This window comes from Dromiciops gliroides, chromosome 1 (genome assembly GCF_019393635.1).
Source record: "Dromiciops gliroides isolate mDroGli1 chromosome 1, mDroGli1.pri, whole genome shotgun sequence".
Taxonomy (NCBI): Eukaryota; Metazoa; Chordata; class Mammalia; order Microbiotheria; family Microbiotheriidae; genus Dromiciops; species Dromiciops gliroides.
In genome coordinates this window covers 61542807-61565255 of record NC_057861.1, presented here as the reverse complement: position 1 = coordinate 61565255, position 22449 = coordinate 61542807, and positions in this window count along the sequence as shown.

The window sequence follows — 22449 nt, the reverse complement described above, 5'->3', positions numbered from 1 at the left end:
TGGATAAAGCACCAGTCCTGGATTCAGGAGGACCCGAGTTCAAATGTGACCTCAAACACTTGACACTTACTAGCTGTGTGACCCTGGGCAAGTCACTTAATCCCCATTGCCCAGCCAAAAATAAATAAATAAATAAATAAAATTTTTTTTAAAAAGAGAGAGATTGTTAACTCTGGAGAATGTTCCAGTTGAATAAGGAAGCTGGAAGCCAAACTATAGAAGTGAGAGGAAAGGAAGTGGAGGCACCTATTGTAGATATTGTAGACAGGCTTCTCAGAGAGTTTAGCCACACACAAAAAAGGAGGATAGGTATGGGACAACATCAGGGATAGATGAATTGAATGAGGGATTTTTGAAGATGACGGAGACTTGGGCATGTTTGTAGGCTACTAGATAGAGATTAAAGATTAATGAAAGAGTGGGGTGGCTAGGTGGCACAGTGGATAGAGCACCGGCCCTGGAGTCAGGAGTACCTGAGTTCAAATCCGGCCTCAGACACTTAACACTTACTAGTGTGTGACCCTGGGCAAGTCACTTAACCCCAATTGCCTCACTTAAAAAAAAAAAAGAAAGGTGAAAAGATTAATGAAAGAGGGCAGCCAGCTAGGTGGCACAATGGATAAAGCACCGGCCCTGGATTCAGGAGGACCTGAGTTCAAATATGACCTCAGACACTTGACACTTACTAGCTGTGTGACCCTGGGCAAGTCACTTTACCCTCATTGCCCCACAAAACAAGCAAACAAATAAATAAATAAATAAGATTAATGAAAGAATGATTAACGGTAGAAGGGGCAATCTGCTGAAAAACAGGATGGGATGGGATTATTTGTGCATATACAGGGTTTTGCCTTGGCAAGGAAAAGGGACACCTCATTATATGAGACAAGGGTGAAGGCAGAAGTCATGGCAGAAGGCATCTGGGAGGGGCGGCTAGGTGGTGCAGTGGATAAAGCACTGGCCCTGGAGTCAGGAGTACCTGAGTTCAAATCCGGTCTCAAACACTTAACACTAGTTGTGTGACCCTGGGCAAGTCACTTAACCCCAATTGCCTCACTAAAAAAAAAAAAAAAGAAGGCATCTGGGAAGGTAAAAGTTGATGAGAATGGAAGAAGAGGAAGCTTTCAGCAAGCGGCTTCAGTTTTTTCAGTGAAACATGAGTCAAAATTCTCAGTTGAGAGGATGAGGGGAGGAGAAGCTATGGGAGATTTCAGGGTTGGGAATGATTAGTGAGGTTAGTGAGAGTCAGGTAAGGAAGTTTGAAAGGATTGCTTTGCTGCAGAAGGCCCAGTTGAGATTCCATAAATTTGTAATGGATCCAGCAGAGTTTCATGACTTTCTCCGACTTTGTTCGTTTATCATCAGCACATGAGTAGAGGTGAAGGCAGTGGAAAGCAGGAAAGATCCAGAGCTGAGGTTTGGCAGGTAACAACAGTCATAGAATAAGAAGGGAGAGGCAGCTAGGTGGTGCAGTGGATAGAGCACAGGCCCTGGAGTCAGGAGGACCTGAGTTCAAATTCGGCCTCAGACACTTAACACTTACTAGCTGTGTGACCCTGGAGTCACTTAACCCCAATTGCCTCACCTTAAAAAAAAAAAAAAGAATAAGAAGGGAAGGAATTCAAAAGAAAAATACATTGTGGAGTTGAATTGGCTCAATAATGGGTCTAAGATAGGAAAGGGACCAGAGTGTAGACAATCCAGGGGGTAATGGCTTGGAAAAGAACTAAAAGGTCAAGGGATTGAAGGTCATGATGAGGACAAAGAATAGGATTTGGGATTGCAAGACGAGGGAGATTTGGAATGACAGGTCGCAATCAGATATGAGAATTTCAGAGTTCATGAATATGGAAGTGGAGCATTTGTGAATGATGGGGAGATCAAGAGTGTGACTATTTCTGCATGTAGTTTTGGTGAGGTGGAGAGGGCAGGAATAAATGGACTTTGAGGTCATATGAAGCTCTATACCAGTGATCTTTGCCATGCCTGCTATCCCTTCAAACTCTTCCCCAGCATTGCTCAATTTTCAAGAAGTCATCCATGTTCCCTCCCTTTACTTCCTCACTACCCAGTCTTCTCTCAATCCCCTGCAATCTAGCACTACTTAATTGTAACTGCTCTCCTATGGACCCCTAATGGTCCAATCCAGTGGCTACTATTTTAGTCCTCTTCCAATTTCCTATCTCTAGCTAACTTTGTGCCTGGGGCAGAAATAGACAATTGCCTGCCCCTCTTCTCAGCTTCCTTATTTCTATTGATGGGACCACCATTCTCCCAATCACTCAAACATCAGTAGCAGCAGCAGCAGAAAAAAATGACTTAGAGAGCTGACTCCACAGGAATGAGGGATCCATGGGAGAGATGTAATTATGTCATTCATTCAGAATATCATCTGAGAGATGTGTGAAAAGAAAGGAAGGGGGACCACTTGCAGTGAGAGCAAGAAATAGACAACCTACTGACAGCCTGTGTGCTCCATTAGTACCCATACAGGGTCAAGCCATTTGGAGGTAGACACCCTCCACCACAGCATGTTGGGGGCTCCTGGGGAGGATTTACAAGAAGACATGGACAAAAGTTGCATATAATGGGGTGGGGATGTGTTGCAATCTGCCCCATTAAAAGGAGTATTCATGTTGATGAGATCACAAATCTACCAAATTATAAAAATGTTCTAGTAAGGAAGGAAACAGACACTGGTGTTTGTAGACTAGCCCTGGAGAGAGGAGTTATGGTAGCAGTGGTGGCCCAGGAGCCTTTGTTTCTGTGTCTTGCTAGATGTCTCTCATCCAATGTCTTGGCAATGTCTCTTGGGTCTCCATAGACATGTCTGTCTGTTTCTCATTCCCTACTTGAGACAGAGGGTTAAGTTCAAATCCTCAAAATCCTCTCTGATTCTTTGTCTCACTTGCCCCACTTCCATGCCCAATTAGTAGCCAAATCAGGTTGATTCTATGCCCATAATTTTTTTTCTGTAATTTAACACTCCCTCTTCTTTTATTTTAAATTTTCTTTTTTTGTTACAAACTTAAAACATAAGCAGATGTGAACATATCAGCATAGTGAGAAGGAAGGAAGGAAATTTTTATTAAACTCCTCCTATGTGCCAGGCACTGTATTAAACACTTTGCAGATATTATTTGATTCTCACAAAATTCTGGGAGATAGGTGCTATTATTATCCCATTTACAGAAGAGGAAACTGAAGCAGACAAGTTAAGGGACTTACATAGGGTCACACAGCTAAAAAGTGTCTGAGGCTGGATTTGAACTCAGGTCTTCCTTACTCCAGGCCCAGTACTCTAACCATTGTATCACCTAGCTGCTTCATAAGAACAGAATATTGTATATAAAACTGTGAACTTCTGTTATATACAGTTTAAATGTATATATTAAATTTAACAAAGTAGTAACAAGACTGCTCTGTGTCCCTTTTTGAGTTACCTTCTGCTCTCTTCTGTGTATTTTAAAAAACTCTAACCCCTCCATTCCACAGTGAAAGCCAACACCCTAGTTCACTCCCTTGTTTACTCCTTATCTGGACTATTTTATTTTATTTTATTTGTCTGTTTGTTTGTGGGGTAATGAGGGTTAACTGACTTGCCCAGGGTCACACAGCTAGTAGGTGTTAAATGTCTCAGGCTGGATTTGAACTCAGGTCCTCCTGAATACAGGGTCCATGCTTTATTCACTGTGCCACCTAGCTGCTCCTAACTGGACTATTTTTAAAAATAATTTAATCTTTTTTTTCATTATTAATCTTCTTCCACTCCAATCTATCTTTTACCACACAGCCAAGGCAATTTTCCTAGTTCAACCTGCCTTTCCAGGCTTATCCCTCTTCTATGGATTTCAGTCAGACTGGTTGTTGTTGTTCAGTACTTTCAGTCTGACTCTTTGTGGCCCCATTTGGGGTGTTCTGCAGCCAAGATACTGGAATGGTTTGCCATTCTTTCTCCAGCTCATTTTATGTGTGAGGAAACTGAGGCAAACAGGGTGAAGTGACTTGCTCAGGAGTAAGCTTCTGAGGCTGAATTTGAACTCAGGTTTTCTTCAATCCAGGTCCTAGCACTCTATCCGCTGAGCTACCCAGCTGCCCTAGTTGTCAGTCAAACTAGACAACTTGCCATTTTCCCATCTACTCCTCCCCAGCTCTCACTCCTGTGCATTTGTTCAAAATGGAACCTATGCCTTGGCTGGATTCTTCTACCTCACCCTGAACCTCAGACATCAGAACTCTTTCCCTTTCTGCTAGTCTGACCTCAGGTGCCACCTCTCCCATTAATCCCTCTGGGTAGAAGTGATTTCTGTTAATCAAAATATATTATTCTATTTGAATTTATGTTTTCACATTTTAATTAATTAATAACAATAATTTATTATTATTATTATTAGGTGTATATGGCCCATACACACACAGAAGCCCACAAACTGTGAACTCCTTGAGGGCAGCAGCTGTATCTTTTATTTTGACAGCCTTGGTGTCTGGCAGAGCTCCTTTGATCATCAGGGCTATTTGATGAATTCTTGAAATTTGTAAATGTCTGAGAGAAGACATCAGTCCAGGTCTTCTTCCAAGCTTAGTGCTCTTTTTGCTATTTTACATCACCTCGGGAAAATATGTTTTCCTCCAATATCAAAGGCTATAATGCAAAATTTAATTTTGGTTCCATTTCCTGGAGAAGAAGGGATTGAATCAGGTCGGGATCCCATTAACCAGGAAGCCTTCTTGAAGGTGATTTTTAAACTGACTCTTGAAAGAAGAGCCAAGGAATCTTGATTAAGAAGTTTACACGTGGGGGCAGCTAGGTGGCACAGTGGATAGAGCACCGGCCCTGGATTCAGGAAGACCTGAGTTCAAATCCGGCCTCAGACACTTGACACATACTACCTTTGTGACCCTGGGCAAGTCACTTAACCCTCATTGCCCTGCAAAAAAAAAAAAAAAAACAAATTGGTGAACATTTATTAAGTGCTTACTATGTGCCAGGCACAGTGCTAAGTCCTGGGCACACAAATTTTTTAAAATGTCCCTGCCCTCAAGGTGTTTACAGTCTAATGGGGGAAGACAACAAATAAAAGGAAGCTGGAAAGGGAGAGGCATTGCCAAGGAATGAGTGTGGCAGGGACATGGTGTCCCTGGAGTGGAAGTAGAGCTTATGAAAAGTATTTAGCAGAAAGACAGTGAGCATTCTATAAAGGAAAGTCTTGGGAGGAATCTGGTGCCAGCCCTCCAATAAGAGGGAAAAGGCGGCTGAGGGTGTGTTAATCAGTTTTAATTTATTAAATTGAGCTCATCTGTACACCAGAAGGCCTTATTCTTTTTTTTTTTTTTAGTGAGGCAATTGGGGTTAAGTGACTTGCCCAGGGTCACACAGCTAGTAAGTGTTAAGTGTCTGAGGCCAGATTTGAACTCAGGTCCTCCTGAATCCAGGGCCAGTGCTCTATCCACTGCGCCACCTAGCTGCCCCCAGAAGGCCTTATTCTTTACCCACCCTAACTCCTTTCCTTGTCCCACCCCACAACAAATAAACGAATGAATGAATGAATGAATGAATGAAGCAGAGGAGGAGGAGGAGACAAGGATGTAGATGACAACAACAATGATGACAACATCTTGTTTTATGTCTGATTGTCATTTTTTCCCCGGGATAGAAATCAAATTGCTCTTTCTTGTTCCCATATCTCATCACCATGGGCTGGGTATACAGTGTAGAAATATACCCTAACCCTTTATCATTTACAAAGGTAACACAATGCCATTTTACATAACACTTTACCATTGACAAAGGTACATCTCATGACCAGGAGAAAGGTTAGTGCAATTATCCTCATCTTAGAGTCATAGTACAATAATAAGAAGCACTTCCTGCCCCTAGGGTCCTGGGGTCATGTCCCATCCAGTCCAGTCATGTCCAGCTCTTTAGAATGCTGTGGACTGGGGACAACTAGGTGGCACAGTGGATAAAGCACTGGCCCTGGATTCAGGAGGACCTGAGTTCAAATGCAACCTCAGACACTTGACACTTACTAGCTGTGTGACCCTGGGCAAGTCACTTAACCCCCATTGCCCCCACACACACACACACACAAAAGAATGCTGTGGACCATACTAGAGTGGTTTTTGCCATTTCCTTCTCCAGTACATTAAGGCAAACATAGGTTAAGTGACTTGTCTGGGGTCACACAGCTAGTAAGCAACTGAGACTGGATTTCAACTCAGGTCTTACTGACTCCAGGCAGTGCTCTATCCACTCAGCCATGTAGCTTCCTTCTAGGGTATATATTGTAATGATTGGAATGATGCCACCTGCTGGAGACTTACTGTAGAAGAGTTCCGCCCATGAAGTGAAGGTCTTTGAGGGCAAGACCAGGAGTCTTTTCTTTGGTGTCAGGAAGTGACATTGGCTAGTGGGAGGAAGAGGGAAGAGACTAGCACTCTTTCCTGAGGACGCTGGTGGAGAATGGAGCTAGAAATGCGCTCTCCCTTTAATAGATAGGAATGTAGGCCTTTTTCTTCTCTCTTTACCAAATTCTTATTCTCCTTAATAAATGCTTAAAAGTCTAACTCTTGCTAAAGCTTATAAATTATTGGCGACCACTCAATAGATATTTTAGACAGACTAGCTAGAATTTTAGCCTTAACAATATGGAACTTATTCTTCCAGACCATGTCTATATCCACCTTCTGAGACTGACTCAGGGTTTGACCTTAAATTAGTCCATGCCTCTGATCTCCCCACCCTCTCTCTTAGGGGTACAGGGAGGTTCCTTAAGCCCCCTGTACCAAGCAACCTGTCAGTTGGGAGACAGATTAACTCGTGAGCATGTTAGTCCAAGGCAAGGGTGCTACTTCCTATATGACTTCATTTTTTTCCTGCAAAGTTAAAAGCCTTAACGATATAGATTATTACTAAATTCATAAAAGATCTGAGCTCCCCAAGTGATCTTTTGATCACCAGACTAGAAACAATCTCCTAACCAGTTAAATTCTGTGTTGTCAGTTATCTACTGGATTTGCTCTCTTATCCATGCTCACTATAGAAATGACACTGACTTGGGACACAATTGTTTGGAGCAAACTGCCTCAGTTTACCCAGATAACTCGAGGAGACCACCAAGTCAAGCAGAGACAGATTTATTACATCCTCATGAGGACGGGCAAAACCCAATTACACATTGAAGTCTTGCAAAGATATGCCCAATCCTCTAGGTTTTTATAGTAATCTTGAAAAGGACTGTCCCCACGTACACCTAGGGTGGATGAGCTCACAATCTAACATCCAATCCTGTCTCATCCAAGGTGCGTGTTCAGCTCGTGATCAATGTATGGAGACATGCATACGTGTTCCAGGAGCAAGGGGGAAAAGGGGAGGGGGAACAAGGTCAAACCAAAGGAAAAGGAAACAGGGGAGTGAGAGTCAGATGTTTCAAATCTCACAGTTCCCACTGACTCCCCTCTCCAGGCCCCTGTCTCTAAAGATAAGGATGACAGGGTTAAAATTTATCTTCGGCTATGTTGGGAAGTCAGAGAAATAATTGGCAATTAAACTTAAAGGAGACAGTGAGAATTTGACAAGCAATAAACTTCTAAACTAACTATATTGGGTCAGGGCTGGGTACCTTCCAGACCCCATCTTCAGAGTTTAATCTGATTCAAATCCATAATCATATCATACACAATGAAAACTAAATTTATTTAGGGGAAAAAAATCATTAAAACCACAAACAACTAAGTAAGTAAATGTAGCAGAGCAGAGAATCACTTAGTATTAAATACTGCCCATATTATAGAGTAATTAAACAGGAAAAGCAGAGTGTAAATTCACCATTGTTCCAATGATGTCTCTGATTGGGCACAGTTCAGTCATGAGACATCTTTTAGTTCTGCTGCTCATCAGACTCAGGCTTGAATAGACAGTACATGTGCTCACTGCCAATGAAAATAACCACTCTAGCTGTTGGAGAGGGCCAGAATCTCCCTTCATAGGAAGTCCATGGGAGAAGCTAACAATCCTGACACATACCAGGGTTCTGGGCATACAAAGACAAAAATGAAACAGTTTCTGTTCTCAAGATACTTAATTCTATTAGGGATAACTCATACATGTATATGTGCAGATCAAATACAAGATAAGTATAAGGTAATTTAGGGAGAGAGAGAGTACTGGTAGCTGAGGTAAGAGGGTAGGCATCTGGATCAGAAAAGACTTTAGCCAAAAAAAAAAAACAAACAAGGAAGAAAGGACTTTAGGTAGAAGGTAGAGCTTGAGCTAAGTGGGAAACAAAGAGGGAAATCATTGCAGGCAAAGGCACAGAGATGAGGGATGGAGGAATATCAATTTGTGAGAAACAGCAAGGACAGTTTAGCTAAATGTCTAGAATGCAAATAGAGGAGTCGTATAATAGGGCTGCAAAAGGAGCTTGAGGGGGCAGCTGGGTGGCACAGTGGATAGAGCACCGGCCCTGGATTCAGGAGTACCTGAGTTCAAATCCGGCCTCAGACACTTGACACTTACTAGCTGTGTGACCCTGGGCAAGTTACTTAACCCCATTGCCCTGCCAAAAAAAAAAAAAAGGAGCTTGAGCTAGGTTGTAAAGGGCTTTAAAAGTCAAACAATAGATTTTACATTTGATCCTATTACAGGGAGCAAATAAGGGATGATTTTTAAGTTACTGACTAGGGAACAGACTTGGTCAGTTGTGTGGAAAATGGATTGGAGAGGGGAGAAATGAGGCTGGAAGACCATTCAGAAAGCCCCTGGCATAATCCTGGTGAAAAGTAACTGGGGCAGCTAGGTGGCGCAGTGGATAGAGTACTGGCCCTGGATTCAGGAGGACCTGAGTTCAAATCCGGCCTCAGACACTTGACACTTACTACTGTGTGACCCTGGGGAAGTCACTTAACCCCAATTGCCTCACCAAAAAAAAAAAAAAAAAAAAGAGGAAAAAAAAGAAAAGTAACTGAGGTCACTTCATTACTGAAGTAAGAAAAAGGGGTGGTATGCAAGAGATGTGGAGGTATAGATAGCAAGATTTGGCAATTAGATGTGTAGGGTAGGTACAAATATGAAGTTAATAACATCAAGGTTGCAACTCTGAGTGACTGGAAGAATGGTAGTATTTTCAGGAGAAACGGAAGTTCAGAAGAGGAGTGGGTTGGGGCAGCTAGATGGAGGGTGGATAGAGCACCGACCCTGGAGTCAGGAGTACCTGAGTTCAAATCTGGCCTCAGACACTTAACACTAGTTGTGTGACCCTGGGCAAGTCACTTAACCCCAATTGCCTCACTAAAAAAAGAAGAAGAAGAAGAAGAGGAGGAGGAGTGGGTTTGGGGAGGGGGAATAATGAGGGATTTTTTGGAAATGATGAATTTGAGATGCCTATAGGATATCCAGTTGAAAATGTCAAGTTGGCAGTTCACAATGCAGGTCTAGATAGCTCAGGAGTGAGAGAAATCATTATTTCTCTCATATTAATAGCCAATTATTCAAATTGGGGAGACATCAACTTTTTTTCCCTGTCCTATTTCCTTTTCCAATTTCTCAAGGACAGGGTTGATGGAAGATAGGATTAACATTCTCCTCCTTCTAGTTTAACTAGATCAGATTTCTAATCTAAGGTGAAACTCCCTTTCTGCTCAGGCTTGTGTAGGGTAGGCTAGGGTAATTATTTAAATAGATTGCCCGAGTCTGGGGGTAACTTGGAAGTAAATGGCATAATCAAAGTTCACTTGAATAGGTTCAGCCCCTCACTGTAATATTCACTCTTTCATTAATTGTTAACCAATCAGAGTTGTTTGTCACCCTGGGGACATATAAGAATGGGCATATAACCATGATTATCTTTGGTCTAAGAGATGGCCAAATAACCATTATTAATAAAATGATTAAATTACCCAGAATTATGTCTCTCAAACTTGGAGAAAGATCTAAGAGTCTTTTGAATTGAGATGATAAACCCATTGGAGCTGATGACATCACCAAGGGAGAGAGTATGGTTAGAAGAGAGGAGTGCCCTGGATAGAATCTTGGGTTAAGTCCACAGTTGGAGCATGTGATATAGATGAAGAATCAGCACACAAAATGGAGAAGGAGCAATTTGATGGGTAGGCAGAGAACCAGGAGAGAGTAATATCACAAAATCCAGAGAGGAGGAATATTGAGAAGGTGAGGGCAAGAGGTCAACAGTGTCAAATGAGGCAGGGGGATCAAGAAAGGTAGGAAATGAGAAAAGACCATCAAATTTAAAGATCATTGTTAACTTTGGAGATGGTAGGTTCAGTTGAATAAGAAGATCAGAATCTAGATTGTAGAGGGTTTATAAGTGAGAAGAGAAGTGGAAAGCATTTTCTTTTTTTTCTTTCTTTCTTTTTTTTTTTTTGATGAGGCAACTGGGGTTAAGTGACTTGCCTAGGGTCACACAGCTAGTAAGTGTAAAGTGTATGAGGCTGGATTTGAACTCAGTTCCTCCTGAATCCAGGGCCAGTGTTCTATCCACTGCACCACCCAGCTGCCCCTGGAAACCATTTTCTAAAGTTTGGCTGGGGAAGGGAGAAGATAGACTGCAAGCTTGAGGAAGGTAAGAGCTATTTATTATATCCAAAGTGGTGGTGGTGGTGATGGGAGCCAGAGATATCAGATAACAGAAATTGTATTACTGGCCTCCTTGGTTTCCCCTAACTTCCCTGGAACTTCTAAGTGTTGTAACTGTGATTCTTCTTACATTGTAGCTATTCTCTCTATGGTATCTTTGAATATATATGTAACTTGAGAGTACAGTTTTCTCTCTTACCCTGCCATTTCTCTTTAAACCTCATTGGAATAAATTTGTAAGACTCCAAAGAAATACATTCTTACTGACCCTTGTTAAGTTCACTTCATCTTTGGACTGGAGCCCATCATTCCTATGTTTTAAACTGTGGTCCAAAAATCCAGATCCCATTCTAAGATACAATCCTTGTAAGCAGTGATTCACTCCCCAACACTGGAAAATGACACCATTCCTGCCCACAAGAATCTTACAGTTTACACAAGAAGAAAGCACCAATACACAGATAACTATAAGGTAGAATGCAACGTGGGCAGAGGAGATATCCCGAGGGATCACACAGTTTTGGCTGGGGGGAAGGAGGAGATTAGGGCAAGCTTCACAGAAGAGGCAGTATCTGAGCTCAGACGTGAAGAAAAATAATTTTGACCAGTGGAGATAGGGAAGGGAATGTATTCCAGGCATGAAGGGTAGTCTGTGGATATCAACAAGAAAAACACTCAAGCATTTCAATAGATGCTGAATAGGCCTCTAATAAAATAGAGTATCTAAAAATACTACTAAATATGGCAATAGGAGGGTAGAGGTTTTTTTGTAATATGATTTTTCAGGAATTTATTTGAACTAAGAGCCAGCATCAGATGTAATAAAGAAACATTAGAAGCATTAAAGGAAGCAGCACAGTGGGTGGGAAAAGTACTGTATTCGGAATAAAGAACTGGCTTCAAATCCTGGCTCTGCCACTTACTACCTGTGTTACCTTAGGTAAGTCACTCTCCACCTCAGTTTTCTTATCTGTAAAACACCAAGGATGAACTAAATCACATTTTATAGGCTCTTCCAGTTCTAAATCTCTAACACTATGATGCTGGGATCTTTCAAAAGACAGGCACAGGATTGTCCAAATCCCTTCTGGGGCTGTGAAGGTCAGAAAGCAAACAGCTTTGTTGAAAGCACCTGTCCATCACAGTCTGTCCAAAATGCATACAGCCCTAGCAGCTGAGAGAGGTCCAACGCTGCTGCCTAAATTAGACTTAATCAGCATGAAAACCATGTTGAAAGCTTTTCCTAGTGGAGCCTGAAGTTATCAAAGAGTAGTAATTACGGCATCAATTACAAACAGTTATTGAATGCTGTTTTTCTCCAAGCCAGAGCCAGGTTGGACAATAGCTCTTGATAGCTGTTTATAGCATTAGGCAGGTTACTGTGGGACCTTGGCCATTTGGTTATTTTTTATATCTCAAGTCAGGGATACTTGGGTCAGAGAGGTAGAATAACACATTGGATTCAAGAGAGCAGAGAGCATTCAGCTCCAGGTGACAACTTTGAGGAGAGGCCCTTGGTCTAGACAAATGGACTGAGGGATCTGGTATCAGCCAGAGGGTCCTGAAATAAGAGACCACTGAGAGAAGCAGTGAAGTTGACATGTTGGATTTTAAGAAGAGTTGGGTTCAAATCCTGGCTCTCCTGCTCTTTTAGCTGGGGCAAGTCACTTCTTTATCTACCTTCGTTTCCTTATCTGAAAAATGAGAATAATGATACTTGCATGACCTCTATCATATGACTTTTACTGCAAAACAAAATGAAGCCAGATGTGATGGTACATACCTGTAATTCCTTCTGTTTGGATCGCTGAGACTAGTGATTTCTTAAACTCAGGAGTTCTGAACTACAATGGGCTAAGCCAGTCAGGGGTCTGTACTAATTCTAGCACTAAAATGGTGAAACTCTAAGTAGGTTGAGTAAGGTAGGGGCTCAGGATGAGGAAGGCAGGCAACCAGGATACCTAAGGAGGGGTAAAATGAAGTAGGTCAAAACCCTTGTGCTGATGATCAGCAGTGGGATCAGGCTTAACTGGGGCTGGTCAACTCCTCCTTCTCAAACGAACAGGCATTATAGAAAGTATTTTTTAAAATGTAAACCTATTGTTATTTAGTCATCAATACACTTGATTCACTTAAGTAAAGGAGTGATATGTTGAACTTTGATCACCTCTCTGAACAGGTTTGTGTTATCATGGAAAAGGATATTGAGATGCAAATCCAGATATACTGGTTCTAATTCCAGCTTTGCCCCTTCTCTCTGGCCTTGGTTTCTGCATAAAGAGAGAACTGGGGGGACAGCTAGGTGGTGCAGTGGATAGAGCACCAGCCCTGGATCCAGGAGGACCTGAGTTCAAATCTGACCTCAGACACTTGACACTTACTAGCTGTGTGACCCTGGGCAAGTCACTTAACCCCAGTTGCCTCACCAAAAAAAAAAGAGAGAGAGAGAGAGAGAGAGAGAGAGAGAGAGAGAGAGAGAGAGAGAGAGAGAGAACTGGAATAGATTATTGGTAAGGTTGCTTCCAAATATGATATTTTTATTCTCTGGTCAGTCAGCAAATGTATGTATTTCATATATATATATATACACACACACATATGTATATATATATATATAAAATTGTATATGCAATATGTCTATATGTATGTATATGTATAAATATAAAAAACATATGGGGGGCAGCTAGGTGGCGCAGTGGATAAAGTGCCGGCCCTGGATTCAGGAGGACCTGAATTCAAATCTGACCTCAGACACTTGACACTTACTAGCTGTGTGACCCTGGGCAAGTCACTTAACCCCCATTGCCCAGGAAAGAAAGAAAGAAAGAAAGAAAGAAAGAAAGAAAGAAAGAAAGAAAGAAAGAAAGAAAGAAAGAAAGAAAGAAAGAAAGAAAGAAAGAAAGAAAGAAAGAAAGAGAAAAGAAGGAAGGAAGGAAGGAAAGAGAAAGAAAGAAAAATATATGTAGATATCTATATATAAATATAAAATAATCCAAAGGTCTCCTAAAGATGATGAGCTCTTATAGACTGGCTTTAATCCTAGGGACCTTGACCCTAAGAAAATCAAATAAATTTATCAAATCATTTAATAAGGCCCTACTGTGTGCTAGGCACTGTGCTAAGCACTTCAGATAAAAAAAAATCCCTGCTCTCAAGGAGCTGACAGTCTAATGGGGGAAGATGATATGCAAACGACTACATACAAATAAGATCTATGCAGGATAAATTGGAGATCATGGAAGAAAGGCTCTAGCATTGAGCAGGATCAGAATAAGCCTTTCTGTAAAAGGTGAAATTAAAACTTAGACTTGAAGAAAACCAGAAAGCAGAACTGAAGGGGGAGAGCATTCCAGGCATGGAAGATGGTCGGCAAAAATGACTGCAGTTGGGAGATGAATGTCTTGTTTAAGGAACAGCAAGGAGATCAGTGAGCTTCTTCCCACTTTGGGAAAATCAACAAAACAAAGCTGAATATAGTACATGTCTATTTTTCACCAGATATGGGTGAAGGTCCTCACCTCTACACAGGAATTCCATGTACAATACAGATATTAGGTGTGGCGCAAACTTTTTTCACCCACAAAAAAATGAGTAAGATGCAAAGCACAGGAACCTAGGAAAAACCTAGAAACCTAGAAAAACTTTCTATAAAGCCCTTTAGATTCCAGGTCCAGATTTCTCTTCTCCATCTCTTCTCCTTGCTCCATCTTGACATAGATTTAGTCTTTCAGGTACAGAGGAATCTTTTGTGGTTGATCTTCCTTTTCCAAGAAATGCACTGTTGAGGAAATCTCTCTCTCTCTCTCTCTCTCTCTCTCTCTCTCTCTCTCTCTCTCTCTCTCTCTCTCTCTCAGAAACTAGTGTCTGAATGTTCAAACTCAGAAATTCATGAAGTGAAGGTTACCCACAAGGCAATTCCTAAAGCTGCAGCTGCCCAGGAAATGTCCCTTCTCTGACTAGAAGGCTTGATTAGGGCATCATGCTGACTAGGGAATTCAACAACCCTTCTCCTTCACAGAGGAGTTTGGGGTTTGTGAACATTGCCTTGACACTGTCCATGTCTAGCCTCTTGGTAGATAAGGAACACATATCTGCCTCTGCTACAACTTCCAGTTGCAACTTGTAATTATCTGTTCTTGGAAGGAAGGGAAAGGAGAAGAGAGAAATCCTGTCTCCTTTCATCCACTCCCACGTTGTCCCATTACACTTCTGCCTTCATAAATGGAGCAAGGGAAAAGGAAAAGGACTGAGTCCTGAGGGTGGAGAAAGCTCCTGGATTTTGTTTCTCAGCTCACTGAATATAAAGTGAAAAAAAAGGAGGCCCCTTTTCCAATATCTAGTCCCTCAGTCCCTCAATCATTGATTATCTTGATTGTTTCTCAATGTCTTATGGAGTCACTTCCACTTGCCCAATTCTAATTTTTAAGGAATTATCTTCTTCAGTGAAATATTTTACCTCTTTTTCCATTTGACCAATTTTGCTTTTTAGAGTTCTTCTCTTTGGTGAATTCTTATGCCTCTTTTATGATTTAGCCAATTAATTTTTTGGGGGGGTGGGGTGGGGCAATGAGGGTTAAGTGACTTGCCCAGGGTCACACAGCTAGTAAGTGTCAAGTGTTTGAGGCCAGATTTGAACTCAGGTCCTCCTGAATCCAGGGCTGGTGCTTTATCCACTGTGTCACCTAGCTGTCCTGGCCAATTCTATTTTTAAGGTATTATTTTCTTCAGTATTTTTTTGCACCTCTTTTACCAAGCCATTAATTCTTTTTTCATAATTTTCTTGCACCGCTCCCATTTCTTTCCCCAATTTTTCCTCTACAATTCATACCTCTTTAACTCTTCTGGGAATTTTTGTTGGCTTCGAGTCCAATTAGCATTATTCTGTGAGACTTTTTTGGTGGCTATTTTCAAATTGTTATCTTCTGAGTTTATGTCTTGGTCTTCCCTGCCACAGTAGTAGGTTTTTATGGTCAAATTCTTTTTTTGTGGTTTGCTTATTTTTTCCAACCTACTTTTTGACTTTTAACTTTATTAAATTTGGGCTCTGCTTCCCTGAGGGGTGGGGGGCATTGTCCCAAGCCTCAGGTTTTTCCATGCTGCTGTTTTCAGAACTAGTTCTGGAGGTCTGCAAATTTTTGGTGTTTCCAAGGTGGTGTGATTCCGGAATAGGTATGGACACTGCTCTCCTGGTCTGTGCTTTGGTCTTTACCCAGGAAGTGCCCCTGGTTTCCTGTAGCTGTAAGCTCTTGTGCTCCTCTTTACTTTGGTACTGTGACCAGGGCCCCTGATTCCTTATAACTGACCACTAGCTTCCCTATCCTCTCTGGAAATGCAACCCAGAACTGCATATGGGCAACAAAGTTACCATTCAGCATCAGTTATACCCAGTGCCAGCAAAGGGTCCCCTGTAATCTCTTTCTGATGAGTTGTCCAAGTACTTTACTGTCTTCTGTCTCTAAGCAAAGTGCTCCCAAAGCTGTTGTTGCTGCAGCCACTGTTATCACCAAATCTTATATGGACTCTGGACAAGCCCTCCACCTCCTTACCACAGACTTCTCCTGCTGACCTCTTAAGTTTTCCTAGGCTAGGAAAATGACTTACCTAAATCTTTAGCTGGCTCTGCTGCTCCAGAATTTGATTTGAGATATTTTAAAGTTGTTTGAAGGGGAACGCTGGGAGAGTTCAGCTCTTGGCTGCCCCATATCTACCATCATGACTCTCTCACCAACCATCTTGAAAGCAGCACAGGCACTGAAAAACAAGTAAGAAAAGTCTCCTGTGTGCTTGCTTACCTCTGTGGGAAGTGCTCTTCAGATTCCTATAGACAAAGGCTCACACACTGACTGACATTCATCCAATTGATTGGGGAACTCATGAATTTATCCAACTCCTCCTTGTTCAACTACCTTTACAAAAACTTCTTGACCTGAAATCTCAAGTATGGAGGGAACTGGCTTTTAATTCACCCATGTTTTTGTAGCCCCAGGACTGCCAACAAACCTGGGGGTAGATTGGGGACCACTGAGGCTTACATACTTCCTTCCAAAGCTGCCAAGTTGGCGACCTGCCAAATGGGAATTTATTGGATTCTTAGGCACTCTTGACAGCTTCGCCTGTGCAACTCTGAGATCTTCTTAATCCTTCCCTCCCCTCAGGAATAGGAGGTGCCTCTTTCCAGCTGCTAAACAGCTGTGGATTAGGGTCCTGGGAATGAAATTTCTTGCAAAACCAGAGCCCTGGGAGTGGAGAGAGGAAGTCTAGTCTCATGGGGATTATAGAATTCACTTTATTTATGGTCCCTTCCCCATAGACTCATAAATTAGAGGTCGTAGACATGATCTCCAACCCCTTCTTTTTACACATGAGGAAACTGAGGTCCAAAGAAAGGAAGTGATTTTCCAAATTATACTAAGTGAGTTAATAACAAAGCCAAGGGGGGAGGCTAGGTGGCACAGTGGATAAAGCCCCAGCCCTGGATTCAGGAGTACCTGAGTTCAAATCCGGCCTCAGACACTTGACACTTACTAGCTGTGTGACCCTGGGCAAGTCACTTAACCCCCATTGCCCTGCAAAAAAAAAAAAAAAAAAGCAAAAATAACAAAGCCAAGATTCAAATCTAGACTTTCTGACTTCAATCCAGGGTCCCTTCCCCTATGCCACTAAGTATCTCCCTCTCCTGAAGATAGTAAAAGACCTGAGAACCTTTAAAAGACCTTAACCTTTGCAGGTCTAAGAAGGGTCATTCAGGGACTACTATTCCTTTGGAAGATCAATGAGCCCAGAGGTTCCATCCCCTATATTTTTGGCTACTTCCAAATAGAATTACAGGTTATCCACTATTAAAGTTAGGCACAGAAGGCATTGATGACTGTCATCACCAGCTGAATTCGATGAGTCTACTATACTAAACAGGTCTGGGAGAAAGTGCCTCCTTACCTCCCTATAGGGAGGGTAAGAGGGTGGTTGTTAGCATAACCTGTGTTGCCATGGGGACACCACCCCAAATCCACCAAATAACATTTTGAAACTGGGACTTTTGGGATAGTATTGCAGAGATTTCTGGGACAAAGATGTCCAGAGGAACAGAATCTAGCTGGAAGTAAGAATTAAGAGTTCACTCTCCATCTTGGGGTGTTGGGAACATAAAGACAGGTGCCATGATGTTCTGGCATTTTGTTCCCCAGAATTCCCCTCTTGAGAGAGTCTAATGGGGCATTATCACTATTACCTGAGCTGGCTTGGGAGTACTATTGAAAAGTCCAACTCCCCATGCCTTCTGAGCAGCATTGTATTCTGTTTTCTAATCAGATTCATACCTTTCCCTGGATCTCAAATCTCAGTGCTAACATTAAGCACATAGCAAGGATATATGGCTGATAGTTTTCTCCATGTAAGATTTTTCTTTTGCATGTGGAAAAAGGGAAACAAACATTTATTAAGCACCTACTATGTGCCAGGCACTGTGCTAAGCACTCAATTCTCACAACAACCCTAGGAGGCAGGTTCTTTTATTATCCTCATTTTACAGTTGAGGAAATTGAAGCAGGCATCAGTCAAGTGCCTTGGCCAGGGTCACACAGCTAGTAAATGTCTGAGGCAGGATTTGAATTCAGGTCTTTGTACCTCTAGACCCTGCATTCTATCCACTGCACCACTAGGCGGTGCATTTATTTAAGGAAGACTGATAAAATCAGGTTTCATCTATTCAGTTATTTTTTAAATTATATTTTTAAATTAATTAATTAATTTTTCTCCCATTGAGGGAAAAAACAAAAACAAAACCCCTTTAAAGGAATGAATATGCATAGTCATGCAAAACAAATTCCTGAATTAATCAAGCCCCAAAATGTAAATCTCATTCTGCACATTGAATTCATTATGACTCTCTTGGGAGGTAATCAGCCTCCTCCATCATTGGTTCTTCAATGCAGTGATCAGAGGTCTTAAGCCTTTCAAAGTCGTTGTTATAATGTTATTGTTATTGTAGAAATTGTTCTCCAGGTTCTTCTCACTTTACTCTGCATCAGTTTATACAAATTTTCCCAGGTTTCATTGAAACTGTCCCTTTCATCATTTCTTATGGCAGGATGACATAGGTTTGAAAAAATGGATAGTATTAAGATTGTGGAAAAGTTTAAACTAAGAAATCTGTATTTTATCTAAGAGGCAATAGCAAGCTTCTGAAGATTTTAGAGCAGGGGAATGATAAGGTCAGACTTGTTCAGTAACAAGGATTGAGATTAGATATCTGGGTATGTCTGCTCAGTTTGCCTAATATAGAGGCTCCCCTGAGGGTCTTTCAGAGCATGTCAGATTGCCTAACATGAAGGTCTCTTCATCCTCTACTGTGGGAGTGGGGGTAGCCTCCTTTGTTAGGCTGCCTGAGTCTTTAAAACTGGGGAGACCCCGGAGTCTTTTTTTCCTGCTTCTCTCTTTTTGGTTATTTATATTGTTTTTGTCCAGAGGGTGAAGATCACAGTTCACCCACAGTGAGGACACGATGAACTGAGGATTTCCTTCCTTTTTTGAACCTGGCTCTAAGAAACGGGCCTAGGTGTGTGTGTGTATGGGGGTGGGGGGGGCGGTATTTGGTTCTGTTCTGTGTTGTTTGCCCTTCTCAGGTTAAGGTGCTGGAGGTGATCCTCATGGACCTTGGGAAGTGTAACCCTGATTACCTTGGAGCCACGATTGCATGCAGAGATAGTGCAGCCAGTTAGACTGTCACAGAAGCCCTGAGAAGTCTGGGGGCCTAGAGTTCAAGCTTGAGGGTTGGGGTGGGGGGGAGTTTGGAATTGTAATGGAGACTATGTTCTACAAAAGAGCTAAGCTCTGAACCTCATTCCCTCTCCCTCCCTCTTCCCCTCCCCTTCCTCTTTCCCTTTCTCAGAGACTTGAGGTGCAAAGGGAGAGGGGGATTAGGCCTTCCTTGTGTTGGGAGGATGTTTGTATATTTGTGATGATACTTTCTGAAGTAAACATTTCATTATGTTGTGGGGAAAATAGGATAGGGGGTTTGGGATAGGGGTTGGGGTCCTTAGGAATTCCTCTTTAAAGAATTACACCCTCAGGGCAGCTAGGTGGCGCAGTGGATAGAGCACCGGCCCTGGATTCAGGAGGACCTGAGTTCAAATCTGGCCTCAGATACTTAACAATTACTAGCTGTGTGACCCTGGGCAAGTCACTTAACCCTAATTGCCTCAACAAAAAACAATAAAAAAAGAATTACACCCTCTTGGGGGCAGCTAGGTGGCACAATGGATAAAGCACTGGCCCTGGATTCAGGAGGACCTGAGTTTAAATCCAGCCTCAGACACTTGACACTTACTAGCTGTGTGACCCTGGGCAAGTTACTTAACCCTCATTGCCCCACCAAAAAAAAAAAAAAAAAGAATTACACCCTCTTGCACACAAAATCCAATAGAATTGATGTGGGCAGAATTTGGGTCAAATTAATCGTGAGTCGTCTCAAAAGGATTACAAGACTCAATGACTCAGTTTCCCAAGTTTTATTGCAATGCTGTGAGTGACCACAGGGAGAAAACCAGAATAGTAGAAATGTATCTCTCGAATAGTAAAAGAAAAGACAGTTATATTTATAGTATGGATAAATTGATTATCAGTCTCATTATAATAATCTACACCTTAGGGAGGTACAGGCAAGGGCCTATCCTAATTTGGAGTTCCTGGAGTCCTAAGCCAACCCCCGAGGCAGGCACCTTTTTCCATGGAGGTGTATTTTTGGGGTTTACCCGTTATAAGGTGAATCTGGGGACAAATTTGGCCTTTTCTGCACATATCATTTTTTGATTCCCATGTTCAGTTTTCAAAATATCTTCATTTATCAGTTTGAATTTCTATACCTTGTCAATGTAGCATTGTTATAGTTAAAGTCTCTCTGACCTGCCTCTTTACGTTTATTAATGTGGGTAAGAGAACCTAGGCCCTGATTTGTTTCCCAAATCTTAAGTTATCCATTAACTGGGGTCTGAATCCCTTTTAGAGCTCATATCTAAATTAAAGCTTAGGTCTTAGGTTTTTCTGTTAACCCCTTTTTTGCCTCCTACATCATCTACATACATGTAGAGAGCCTCTCTTCATTCAACAACCTCTATACATTCCTTTATCTACTTGCTAATTTTCTCACAGCCACAATGCCTACTCTTCAGCAAGATTGTCAGGCATCACTGGCTATAGGGGGTGAGGGTTGTTGTTTGTTCTTCCTTCTAGAAGAGGACCATGACATCGGGGTGATGTCATGACTTGCACTGAATTGGATCTAAGTGAGGGAGGGCTGTGCGAGGTCATCAACCTCACTTTCTTCTCCCCAGTCTTGTGAGTCTAGTGGTAATGTATACATCAGGACAAATGGAGATGACCCCGGATGTTTTTGGTTTTTTTTTTTTTGTTTTGTTTTGTTAAGTGACTTGCCCAGGGTCACATAGCTAGTAAGTGTCAAGTGTCTGAGGCTGGATTTAAACTCAGGTACTCCTGAATCCAGGGCCGGTGCTTTATCCACTGCACCACCTAGCCACCCCTTACCCTGGATGTTTTAAGGCAATTAGGTTTAGATAACTTGCCCAGGGTTACACGGCTAGTGTCTGAGGCAAGATTTGAACTCAGGTCTTCCTGAACTCCAGGGCCAGTGCTTTATCCACTGTGGGCCCCCTAGCTGCCTCAGGGGGAGAAGAGAAAGGTGTGTAGGTGGGCTTTGTTTCTCTAAACTTCCCTTTGTTGGTCAGGGACAGGTTGTTTACCATGGACCTCCTACTGTAGGACCCCAGTCTTCCCTTCAGGAAGCCAGGAAAGATGCTGCAGAAGGAGAGGAAAAAGTGTGCCTCTTGGCACTGAGCCAGGCCTCCCCATTGATTTCCTTGCATCTGAAATACAACCACCTCTGGGGGAGAGAGCAGCTGCCTGGCAAAAGCCAGTGGGGACTTATTGGAGGGCATCATGGGAGGGAGAGAGAGAGAGAGAGAGATCAGACTTCCATTTGTTGTGTTATGGGCCCAGAGCACCCCAAAAGTTCTCTGGGGGTACATCAAGAAACCTTCTTGATAAGCCAAACCAAAGCACAGACACACCTAAAGAGATAAGTGGAACCAGATCCAACTGAGCTAGCTTCTGGACCTCCACCCTTCATTCTAGTCTCCCTCAACCCTGGGGAGATAAGATTAGGTGTGGCTGCTTCCTTTGTGTCCTGAGGAGAGAGATTGGCTTGAGAAATGTACAGCCACCCCTCACCCAACTCCTCCAGCCACCACCAGTGGGGGATGGTCCTCCCTCACTAAGGGAACTTTCCACAGTCAGATGGTCACCCCCATCAGTCCTCTATAAAAATACCTGCTTGTCTCCTGCTCGAGGAGATTGGTATCTCAGAGCCACTCTCTGTGCCATGTCTTTCTCCCCATGAGAAGAAGTCCAAGGATTTCTTTCATGGTTTCCCTTCCCTTCCCTTCCCCTTCCTCTAAATAAACTACTATCTTATTCTAATTGCTTTTGTGTGCAAGAGGACGTAATTCTTTAAAGAGGAATTCCTAAGGACCCCAAATCCCTACTCCATCCCAAACCCCTAACCCTTATCCTGAACCCCCACCCCATTTCCCCCACAACAGTTGCAAGGCTGAATCCCCATCCATGTAACCTTTGAGGACTGACCATTTTAGGAATTGATTGCTATAAAAGGATTTTGTAGTCTGGGTAGACAAATGTCCCACTAATACAAATGCAGCCTCGGTTGGTCTTTGACAGCAGAGAGTATCTACTTATGCTTCCTGATTCCTGGGTGTGTTCGTGTGTGGGGGGATGGTAGCCTGATTCTGTCCCGTGTATTTGGGATTGGGGGAGAATAGACATCC